At 44.7% G+C, this 12,601-nt stretch overlaps 1 protein-coding gene across 6 annotated transcripts in view; it reads right to left on the bottom strand.

Moving 5' to 3' along the window:
- Nucleotides 1-12,601, bottom strand: part of RBM33 (RNA binding motif protein 33) — a 1,526,085-nt gene that overhangs the window by 294,040 nt on the left and 1,219,444 nt on the right. The gene's annotated exons all lie outside the window — the stretch shown is intronic.

The raw sequence follows: 12,601 nt of genomic DNA, 5'->3' as shown, positions 1-12,601 counted from the left end.
TCTTTCCAAATCAGCAGCACTTTGCGGTTTCAGCTAGTAGTCAATAGCGCCCCCGCGGTACTTGAACACTTGGAGGGCGCCCCTTGCTTCTGGGGTCCAGCACTCTGTTGAAGTGGCTCAGATTTGGGTCCGCAGGATCTTCCTGGAGCTCGTGTCCGGCGTAAAGACGATGCGCTCGTTTCTGGTGTTCCTGACACCTGGCACTCTGTTCCAGCAGCAGCAAAGTAGTACAGCCAACAGGCAGAGGGGTTCCAGTCAACTTCGTCTTGCGGTCAGTTGGTCCCACCAACCCAAAGGAAGAAGTGGTCCTTTCAGGGCTTCTCTAGTCGGCACGAAATATTGAGCTTCAGCACTGCATCAGGGCTTCATCGGGCAAATCAACGGTCCAGGAGAGTGCAGCAAGCTTCTCTTCCAGTTTCTTTCTTTGGATTCTTCGTCCAGTGGTCGACTCTGCCTTCGTTCAAGCGACCTCGACTTTTATGCAGATTTCTCCAATTCATTTGTAGCCTAGCTGTCACTCTCACAGCAGGGTGACTGTCCTCCAAAGACAGCCAGCCAGCCACTGTTGGGTGCATTCAGGTAACCAAGGAGACTAAGCACAGGGAGTTTCAGGAAGCTCCCTCGTTTCCTGCCCTACCAGATACGCTGGAGCCAAAGGCGGGTTTCATCACTGGAGCCCACCAAAGACAAAACAAAGGGACCAAACCTGGTTTGGCGTGCAGAGTTAAACCCAAGAAAGACCTCACAAGCAAGAAATGGTAAAAAAAAAGAAGACCGGGCCATTTTGACAAAATGTGCACCCATGGGTGAAATACTGCAGCCGGGGATACAGTCTGCGGTAAAAACACACAATGGTAGGAAAATTAAACCACTACCACCAGCCATTAAAAGTAGTGAGGGTAACAACATTTTTTACATGAGTAAGTAGGAAAAGGGGCTAAGTAACTCCCCCCCCACCCCCCCCAGTACTTCCACATAAGATGGGGTGTACTGGACCTACAGTAAATTTCACTTTAACATTCTTGAGAACAGTAGTTTACCCAAGAGAAGTTATTTAAACCTTGAGAAATCCAAATGACTTCTCTGCAACACTGCACCAAAGGTGCTGTGTGTCATAATACAAAAGGTGATGCCTATGGAGTTTGACAGACTCCAAAACCCAAAGAAACAGAGTCCAAATTAGATCAAAAATACATGATGAGAAAAAGGTCTCACTCCAGGATAAAACTGTAAAGTCTTAAAGTACAGCAAAAGAGCTGAGCGCCTTTAAGGTTGAAGGGAATTAGCACAGAAATGAGAGTTCTCCCCCACAGACCGCCCGTTCCAGTAGTCTTATGCCCATTCGCATGACGCAGGTGCGGTTGCAGGGAGAGAGCCGAACCGCAAGATTCGGAAGGTGCTATCAAACTTTTCGGCACCACTACGGGCATTGAGGACTTGTTCGATGACCCCGTCCAAGATGCCTTAGGGGTTGTGTGCTTAAATACATGTGGTGCATAGGTTCCCTTGTCGCCGGGGTGCGATTTCCTCATAACAGTGCCGACGGCCTGCCTATTGGGGCAAGGGGCGGGCGCTTGGGAGCCATGGCTGCCGACAGATTCCTCAGCCAAAGTACAGGCGGGGGAAAGGTTTTTGGCCGGCATAATGTAGGCCGCCCACTGCTTAGTCAGCCTGTCTTTCAGCGTCTTAGGCCTTACACGATTGCTCGTCATGGTCACGAGGAAGACACTTATTGCATCAGCGATGGGTGTCTTTCCAAGGAAATTTGCCGTTACAAGACAGGCAGAATTTAAAAGGAATTCTCTCAAAAGCAGAGGTTAGTGGCAGCCAGATCGAGAAGAGCAAGAGGAGTGAAGAAAATACATTCTCAGAGAAGAAAAAAAACAAGGCACCACTCTCCCTACTGTCAAGGCCAGGCCTGAGGGTCGAGGCCACGCGGTCAACGATCGCCGAGCATTTGTAGAAGTAGCCGGTTGCAGGAAACCCATGATACAGCAGCAGAGAAGGTTGTCGAAGTTGACTAACTACCGTAGACTTTGGTAATAGCTATAGCAATATAAACTCTTACGAGCTCTGCATAAGCGACCAACTAAGTTGGCGGAAGAAAAACAATGGGGTGGGACATCGACGCGTGAGGGATTTTGGGTACACTACACGTCATGTTAGGGATAGTGTTACATTCATGCCCATGTCGACCGACGTCCCTTTTCGATCTTTGAAGAAACAATGCAATACTCCGCAATTACCACTAGATGTCGGACTATATGAACAGCATGTGATTCTAAGCAGATCCACAATATGCAGAAATATGGGATATCCCAAGTTTGAGATACAGTGGCCAAATCGGCTTCTATGTCAAGTCACCTACATGTACAGTGTGTAATAGCATAGTTCCGGAACCCACTTAGGACTTGCTGAACTTTGAATGCCTCCAGATATCTACAGAAATGTGTATCCAGTGATAATGTGACTGTAAAAAATGGTAGCCAGATGGCAACATTTACCTAAAAATGCAACCTCCAGACAATCAAACAATTTCCCCATTGACATACACTGTGGTTCAGGGTAAGGATCAATGACATGAAAATCTGTTCAAAACCGTGCCAGCTTGGAGCCTTCTCTAAGAAGGTCCACCCCACCCTGTTGAAGCTTTTTCTGCATCCAACTTAATAACTGGCCATGGTTTATCCATCTTCCTTCCCAATTCAATGAGGAACATCTTGTGGGTTAGAACCCGTTAGGGAGATTTATTATTATTGTGCTTCATCCCCTCTACTAGAGAGACCCCCAGCACTATTTGCTGGACTTCTGGACCATTTTCTTTCTATCCTGAATGAGGGGAGCCTTTTTCCAGTCACACATGCTTGTGGACTCTGTCTTGTGGATCTCTATTCTTTGTATTCTACCTGCTCAATAGCTCTTAAAGGCATCTGTGTTTTACTACTGCAGCACACAGCACCTTATGGGGAGTTTAAGATTTTAAGATTCTTGCTCATCTCAACTTTATAGTCGGAAATTGGCACACACCACCTTCAGTGGAGTGCCAAAGAGGTACTTAGTATCCACCTTCTCGCTGTCTATGTGACTAAAAAGCAGTGGTCGGAGTGTACGAAAAGAAGTAGTGGAACTATTTTTCCTGCTAGCCTGCACCCCTTACCCACAAACCCCATCACCACACCGCCTCCCACACAATACACACACCCAAACACATGCCCCTGCTGTTTAAGGGAACGTTCAGTCGAGGTGAGCGGGAGCAGTGCTCCTGTACTTTTTTTTTTAAATTAAGTTTCAACTGCTTTCTACACTGTTATTTTAAAACAAAACCGTTCCAGAATGGTATATTTTTAAAATAAAAATATAGGAGCAGTAAAACTTAGTTTAAAAAAAAAAGTACAGGAGCACCGCTCCCAACTGCTCCCGCTCACCTCGACCACTGCTAAAAAGTCACATGAGCAATCACCTAGTTATGGCTGGTGGCAGCGGACGTGCTTTATCAACTATTGTGTATTGTTTATACCGCAGGCTATGTCCATAGCCACAGTAGTGCACAATAGGGGTACCCAAGTACCAACTTGGAGCCTCCCTTCTTTTTTCGCCATAACTAGAGTGGTGGTTCTTTGTTAGCCCTTCTAACATTTTGGGGGGGGGGGGGGGGGAGTCTGTGTATGTGTTTTACCTTTGGCGGGAACCAGTAGGTATCCACGCCTGGGCTCCAGAGTATCTGGGAAAGCAGGAAGTGGGGGAGGAGTTTTCCATCCCCCTGTCCTTTGTCTGCCAGAGTGCATGAAAAGGCCCAGCTCCCACAAGTCGTCTGACTGTCCTGACTGGACAGCCAAACGCCCCTATCTGTAAAATGCTGAGCAAGATTGCAAAGGAGTGTACTGGAACTGTATAAAAGGTGTGGCTTCTGGAGTGGAATGGAAGTCGGCCACAGGAAACAGAAGTAACCAAAAAAGATGACCAGAGATGCCTGCAGACCCCCTTTGCAGGATCGTGAAGCAACCACTGCTGTCCCGACTGCGTTTTCTATGCGACAGAGGAGCTCCGAAGAGGATGACTCCTTCCCTTTGGCTGTTGGGAACAACCAGTCCCAAGACGAACTTGAAAACTAGCAATCTGCTGAGGTCACAAGAGCTTCCAGAGCTGCGGAACCCCAATGCCAGGAGACCTGCTGCCCATTTCAAGTGCATTGACGTGGAAAGGCCGAATACGTCCAAATCTTTGCTGACACTCCAGAGATTCTATCCAACTCGCCAAGACCCCCTCACCAGAGTGTGGGACTGCAGGCAGCGAAGAAGATTGACCAGGAGATCTGTGTCCTTTGTTGGTGCTACTGAAAAGGCCCCAAAACCACAGAGTGAACCAAGAAGTTGCTGAAAGTCGTGCTACAGGTCCTCCCTTGAGACTGCTGCTGAGACGCACCATCCATTGTCCTGCCTTTCATCACCAGACAGAGGAATCCAGAGGTCGGTCCAGAGCTTTCACATTGTGAAGGAGCCAACAAACATTTTCTTCAGACCAAAGGGACTGTGGGGAAAAAGGTATTGTTTACCTGATTCCAAGAAGTCGCTCCAGAGTGTTGGCGTGCACATAGGGGTGTCCAGGGCAATGCCCTCTTAGCTGTGACCAAAGCCGTGGCTTGTGTCACCTTCTCAAGTCCGTTTTTAGGTCTCCTTTGTTAGTTGCTAACTTGCTGCTTCAATAACTTTAGACACTGGAAGAAATCTGAGGGAACTTTTAATTATTTGCTGTTTGTCAAAACTTCAAGCCCTCTCCGAACTGCATCTAGTTAGGCTTGTGTTTTTGGACTTTAAAGACTTGCCAGGCGAAGAAACTGTTCTAGGACCTTGAACTAAGCTCATGTTGCACTAACCCGCTTATTTTCCTCCCTTTAAGTGACTTTTCTATATGTGTTTGCAGAGTAAATGCATTACTGTATGACCTGTTGAAAACCGCACAAGTGCGCAATTGCACAATTACCGATAATACGATAACCTTGTCTTTAGCCTTTCCAACGCTGCTACAATTGTAACCGCTAACAAACAAAAATTAAAGTGCCCTTTGAAGTTATTATCTAGTATTCATAAATGTTCTACCATAAACGTTTGAAGTATTTAAAGGGATTCTGGTGTAAATATAATAAATTATGCATTTTATAAAAATGTGTAAGTGCTTCTTAGTTGTGCCTAGCTAAGATTTAGAGTACTTGCCTACAGCTCACATCTTCCTCTTAAGATAAGCCTGACTGCTCTGCCACACTACTGTTATGTAAGATTTCATAGTAAATGATAAATCTTCCAGACATGTGACACCCCTTTAGAACCGTTTTAATTTTACTGAGGGCATTATTTTTCCTTATACCTCTGAGTGGGAACCTTTGCCCACACACATAATCTTTTACTTTTTTTTTTAGGGGTGTCATTTTTAAGACTCTCCATAGTGTATATTAAAAGTTATCCTCGTTGACAACTTTTTGCCAATGAGTGTCTATTGTTGCTGGGTTGCCGTAGGGGTTCCCCTTTTAACTTTCTCTGACTAACCTTGTGAAAACTACAGTTCCCAAGGGTAGAAAGGATCTTTGGAACCCTTTTAACATTTTATTACGTGAGACCAGCACCCCCCACCTTATGTGGGGTGCTCGGGAGATACCGAGTATCCCCTTTCTCATTTTAAATGTAACATTTATGTTTCAAGGACAAACTTAACGTTAATGGCTGGTGGCAGTGAACCTTCTTTTGCACAGCCCTGGTAAAAGCACCCATGGGTGCTCATTTTACCAAAATGGCCCCCTGTCTTTTTTCGCAATTTTAGTGTTCCTCGTCCTTTATTGTTCCTTCCCCTGACATCCGGGGCAGGAAATTCCTTTGTGTGATTTTTATCTTCGGCGGGAGTCCTCCACGCCCAGGCTCCAGAATGTCTGAAGGCAGGAAGCGAGGGAGGAGTCAAAAACTCTGCAGCCCTTTGTCTTCTAGCCTGAGTGCAAGATTCCAGTTCAAACTGGAAGGCTGACTGTCCTGAAAGGATTGCCAGCCCCCCAAGTTTGAATGTTGCAAGGCTGTTTGATTGGTTGGGTCCAAACCTGGAAGCTGAAGAGGTAGTCATCCTTTGGAACCAAAACCAAAGAGGATGATTAAGGAAAAGCGGCAGAGACGATTTCCAGCGACCATAGCCTGCAGTAGCCCTTCCTTCCAATCGACCTGGGGACTCTGAAACGACGACACAGACCCAGAGCCCGTTGAGACCCACTAGACGCAACAAGACCTGCATTTTGAGCCATCCCACGCCGTACTGTGACCTTGCAGGGCTGCCATACACTAATACCCTGGGACCTCGAGCCATTGTGCGGTATTCCGAATTACAAAACTCGCTGAAACTTTGTGGGCATCCTGCTGGATCGCCAGAGGCAAGATTCCACTCCGCAAAGTCCCCTTACCAGAGTGCTGGACCTTTGCAACGACGAGAAACCGACCAGCGATATTCTGCCTTCTTCTCTTCTCCTGAAAAGGCGCCAAATCTACAGAGCAGCATCCAGCCGCGAGGAAAACCTTGCCTATAGCCTTCCCAGTTTCTCCCTGCTGCAAAGTCCCTTCCAAGGTCCTGTTTGCAGTCACCACGACAAGAAATCCACTGACAAAGTTTTTGGCTGCAGATCCTGAAGTCCTCCTACTGTAAGATCGTCCCCTGTGCTGATGTACTGTGCTGGCTTCGTAATTTACTTACCAGAAGTCTCTTGTGATTCCTGTGTAGTTTTGGGGTGTTTTCTGTGATTGGGACTCCCCTCGTTTATTAACCCAGGTCCACTGGTGGACTCCTCCTAAGGTGTCTTCTGTGTAGCCCCTGAACCCTCAACTAAGTCTAAAGTAAAATACTGAACAGTTTGAAGAGTCTTCCTTAGGAACTCATATCCTGACACTATCTGTTGGGCACTAGACCCTTGTGACACCCCTTCTGCCACTGTGAATACTCATGCTCCAAGAATAAGGAACATATGTTTAAAGGATTGGGGCTTTTGCCTAGAAAAGAGAATACGTGTTAACAGTTACTTGCAAAAGAAGCTGGTTGGTAACTAACTCAGAGTGAACAGTTACAAAAGTTCCTACCTACCTTGAATGTGTGTTGTACTATTCTGAAAAGTATATATAAGGTTAAGTTAATCGCCTGAGAATTGGTTGTGCCTCTTCCCCAAAAGTAATGTTGTTGGTTTCACTTTATTATCCCTGTTCGGGTAATTGTATGAGCGTCCCCCAACTGGGTCTTGCTTCCCCTGACTTGCTGTTAGCATGTCCAGAATAAGTCTGCATTAGGTTTTACCTACTTCAAATAACTGATTCATTCATAAAGAGTAACATTGGGTTTTGCTTTCCTTGGCTTGTTTTAGACAGACACATAAAAAGTCTTAGGTTTATCCCTGACTTTAAGTTGCTGGTAGCTTGTGTAAAAAGTGTATTGGTTTTACTTACCTTGAGTTCAACTGTGCTATCCTAAAATAAGTTAGAGTCCCTTAGTCTGTGAACTGAAACACAACTGTAATTGAATATTTCACCCCCAAGGTCCAACTCCCCTAGAATAACTGTTATCCTGAATCAGAGTTATAGCTTTATACTGTTCCTAATATCTACGTTTCACTAGATCAGAAAAGTATATTGTCCAGTTGATAGGACTATGATTTCTTGCTGTGTGTCACGGTACATCTGACAGGGTTTACTACCCTGGTATTAATTAAAGTAATCTAAAAGTAACTATTGTTTGACTTCCCTAAACTCCTGGTAGGTGTTCCAAATAAGGTTATATGCTTTGGTCTGTGCACCTTCAAGCATAGTGTTGTGTTTTTAGAACAGTGGTTATGTATAATGTGTTGGTACTTATTTCCCTCCAAGATTTACCTGGGCCCACTTTCATTTAAATAAACAATTTATTTTTTACAATACATAGCGTTTCTTTGGACCATTTGTATTACAATTTTATTTGTACTGATTCCACAGCCTTCTTACCCTTCTAAGATAAACCTGGCTGTTCTGTCTACGCTACCCTGAACTCATGTGGTACAGCCTTATATTAAGAGTGGAGTCTTGTACTGCCTGGTTGTACTAATGGTTTTACTAAGCCCTTAGTTGGGACTTCAGAAAAACTGTCCCAACTACCAATGTCCTGAGCTAGTACAGACTGATACTAAGAGTAGGGGGATCTACAAACCACTGGGATAGCTTACTAAAGTCTTACTGCCAGTAGGACTTTAGGAGAACTCCCCTAAAAGAACCTATTTCCACAGGACCTGGGCTTCCGCGGACAGAATGGTGAACAGGTTTTGCCTTGCTTGCGGATGTAAAACATGGTTGTGTTGTCAGTGAAACTGATGTGCAGCACCTTTTCTTCTAGTGACCAGAGGCCTATGGCATGGAATTGTCCTGTGTGGGTTCCACAGCTTTCCAAGGAAGAATTCACTGTGACAACAACCTGATGTTCTTGTAACCGTAAGGGCGCCCCTTGGGTGATATTGGAGCACATCATCCACCCACGCAGTGCATCGTTGAAGGGTCCTGTCAGAAGAATCTAGTCTTTCCAATCTCTGGAGATATGCTTCCAGCAGGCATTAAAACATTCTTGGAGATGCATCATCTGAAGCCTGAATTGCTGATCCTCTAATTCAGCAATGCAGGAAGAATCTTTTTGGTACTTAAAAATGAAATGTCTTCCTCACTACCAAAGGAATGGCAGAAATGTGGTCTTCTCTAAATGATCTTCCTCTAGCACAGTTAAAACATACAGCCCCTCCATTACAATTGCTAAGGGAATTAAATCTACCCTTAAAGATATTCAAGCGGTAGAAAAACCTGACTGATATATATGCCCCAGAATCCTATAGGAACTGAGACAAAGAAGAGGCATGTTGTTGTTGTAGTCAGGCAATTAAGCCTAACAGCCTTTACACAGGTCAGGTAACAAACCAATGGCTCACACCTGAAGCCAATTGCCAAACCTGTGAGGAGTAAAAGGCTGCAGCAGGAGAGAAGAGAAGGAAGGCTGGAACAGGAGTTTGAAGGCTGTCAAGAGAAGCAGTAGTAGAAGAGCACGAGGCTGGCAATTCACGACGAAGTGTCATCACAGAAAGGACGCCGGAGCGTGGAGACAGCTGATTTCACCTGCAAGTTCTGAGAGGGTCCTGTGGACTCAAACTCTGCATCGCTGTGGCTGCACGGAGGAAGATATACTGAAAATAGAGCTTTCCCCATGTGCACTGAGTAGCTGTGATTGCAGAGCCGTGAACGTGCTGATGCCCGAGACCCGTAGCCGAAGGCAAGTCGAGGGATTGAGGAGTGAAGGAGACTACCAACTAGTGTGACAGGACTGGAGACACCAATGCTGCAGAAGGATGTGGATAACAAGAGTGCCCAAAGTAGTAGTAGCAGTGGAAGAAGTCGGGAAAGTGAAGACAACAGCAGTGTTCCTGGAGCCGGTGAGAGAAGCTTGGTGTTTAGGTTCACTCAGCAAGCCGTGCAGTAACTGTTACCAGCTCAAATGCAACTTGCATAATTTCAAAAGCAACTGTTTGTCATTGTGGAAGTTCCTTTTAATAATGGAAATGCATCATGCACAATATTAGTGAGCAATAGTGCTCACGTAAGAAGAAAAGCCTATTTCCATTGCCGAATAATTCACTGTTGCCAGAGTGGTTGCATGTCTCTCATTAAAGGAGAATGCCTGTTACAAACCATTCTGAACACATACCATCGACTTCCACAAATGTTACAAGAAATGCTGCATGAAAGTAAGGTTGTGTGTGGCCAATTGTATTTCCTTAAAGGAGTCTGAAATTGCCTGATACTGAACAGGAATCCAATCACTGGTATCTCTTTAAAGTTAAAAATCTACATGAAAGAGTGGTTGCGTATAAACGGTTTTTCCTTTGAAGACTGAACCTTTCAGTATTTGGAACATTTCTTCTTTACGTTCAGAAGTTGTTGTATTGACTAGAAGAACACGCATCACCCAAGCCAAGAGGAGAACCCATTCCATAGTGAAACCAATCCTATTAAGAACTATCCATGTGATCTGTGAGGTTCTTAATGGTCCATTGTCCTCTGATACATGTGTGGCATTGTTACCCGGAGCTGGAAGAGTGACAATACAACTTCAGGGTAGTTACTGGAATCGAGAAGGTGTGAACAAAGCTGGGGTAGGGAGCTGGGTGCTTTTAAAAGAGTTACGCACAAGATAACATGCAATGTTTAAGACTGCTGAAGTTGAGAGAAAGTCCGTCTTGGAGCAGAAGCAGGTTATACTTGTGGCAGTAAGGCAGACAGAAGACGCGAAGAGGCTGCCCTTTTCTTGGAGTACAGCAAAGAAGAGTGCCTTGCCTACCTGTAGAGCTCGAAGAGTCTCGTCTTTGTAGGCCTAATAATTCTGAAGTACAAAATTGTATAAGAAGCAAAAGTACCTCAACTGTAGTGCCCATAAATGGTCAGTGGATGTCACATTGAAGTTGGTTTAAGTAGTAGTATACTGTGGAACAAAGGGGATTATTCCTATGGTAAATGTAGTAGGAGGGTGGTTGTCAAGTGGAAAGCAACAACCCAAAAAGAAGCATCTTGACAATTAGAAACCTTTGGGTATTGAGGGTGTTATAAATAACCTAGCAAATCAAATCAATTATACCAAATGTACTGCAGAGGTCTTAAACAGTCAAGTTGTCAAAGAAGTTGTCAACCTAGTCTTTGAACTGTGACGATTAATCTTGGAAAGCGGACGTCCAGGATTACCATTGGTGCCATTTTCTTGGCTGAACTTGGAAGGGGATCTTTAGACCACATAGGGAATTCCCTGATAAGAGTAGGACTAGTTTCTGGGCCGTCAATGTAAGAGGCATCAACCTGGTAGAGGAAGTAGTCCATAGATGCTTCTTGGTCGTAGACAGGCCAGCAGAAGTCACGGAAGAGGACTTAGTAATCAAGGCCATCAATGATGGTGCTGTTGACTATGTCGTCAACGTGGTCGTCGATGAGGCACAGCACGAGCCTGGGTGACATGCCCTTTTTTTTATCCATTTTCCACAGGAAGGTTCCTCGTGGGACCAGAACCTCTTGTAAGAGGCAGCACGCTTCAGGAGTCTGCTTTGATGGAGAGAGTTTTGGCTCCAGACAGAGGCTGAATCAGAGGCCATAGCACCTTCGTCCAACCAAGCCACCAATCTGTGATGGTCCTTGAGCCTCTTATTAGTGAAAGAGGGAATAATGTAGCAGTTGCTGATGTTGTGGTCCTGGTACAGTCACTGTGATGGTCTTCAATGTAGGCATTTTTGAGATAAGTGGAACAGGCTTTTCTTTTCTGGTTCTGCCATAGAGTCAATGGACACACCAAGGGCCTCAACTGTGTAAGTTAAAATAGCCTTCAGGAGGTGAAGAAAAGTCAAAAAAAGACCACCAACGCGTATGTTAAAGCTCGGAACATCTCAACATGTAGAAGAATAGTCGGGAAAACAAGAACTATTGATCAAATCATCGAAAGATGAGACCTTTTGAGGACTGCCAACACTGAAGATGTGGTTAAAAATCGGACGATGGCCCCTAGGGGGAGAGCTAAAGAGGGCATGGCTGTGGGGGCAATGTGACCCAAAAATAGCACTAAAGTGACAGCAGTTTTAAAATTGAAATGTAAAAACTGCTTTTAATGTTACAGAGGATTCCCAGCCTGACGACAGGGAATATTCCAACAGCATGTGAACCGATGAAAGATCCAATTCTGGAGAATTCTTGGATATATTTTTATTCTTCAATTTATGTTATTATTTGTACACTTGCCTTGTTTTATGCACTGCTTGGTGGTGTTTTAGTCTGACCAATAAACTACATGCACCAAATTAAACTGGCTCTGTCAATCTTTTGTTCAATGACTTTCAAGCTCTCCTGTCTGCAAGGAAGTGGACTACTCCATCATGAAGTCTGAAACTAACAACTGTTTTAATAAAGTAGCCAGCTACACAGGCGAGGACTGAGGTACTGCCTGCTCATTGTATACAATGGACTAAGGAACTATACTGTCGAGGTTACTGTGTACAAAGCTTTCTCTTTGATGCTCTACTCTGGGAGAGCATGGAATGCTTCCAAATAGTAATGCCAGATAATAATGTAAATAAGGATTATGTTGATCATTGGATACGCTCAGATACGGTTTCCGTAGGTTTCATAATTACATTTCCATATCCCCAACTAAAAGTTAGAATGCAAGGCATAGCTCGCACATCTAGTCAGAGTCCCACAGGCATCTTGTCCTCTGTATTAAGGCATCGATTCATAAGGCAACTTTAGTAGAAAAAGAAGGCATTGTTATCTTGCATCTAGGGGCCAGTCACAAACCAGCTTCCTTCCTCAATTCAGCGTGCTCAACTCCCATGTCTTTTGTTACCAATAATATTCACCTTCTCACGTACTACTTTTGAACAAAGTCACTTTCTCAAGTTAGCTTGGCAGTCCCAGAATTTTATCTGGCAACTTACCCGCGCTACAATGAACACCCTTAGTATTTTAAGCCTACATGCCAGACAGTATTCTCAGAGCATGCTTGAGTACCTCATGACCCAACGTTACAGATTTCTTTCTTATAATAC

Source organism: Ambystoma mexicanum, chromosome 2q, assembly GCF_040938575.1.
Source record: "Ambystoma mexicanum isolate Mex_15411 chromosome 2q, UKY_AmexF1_1, whole genome shotgun sequence".
In the NCBI taxonomy this organism is placed as follows: domain Eukaryota; kingdom Metazoa; phylum Chordata; class Amphibia; order Caudata; family Ambystomatidae; genus Ambystoma; species Ambystoma mexicanum.
This window is presented reverse-complemented; position numbering and strand designations above follow the sequence as displayed.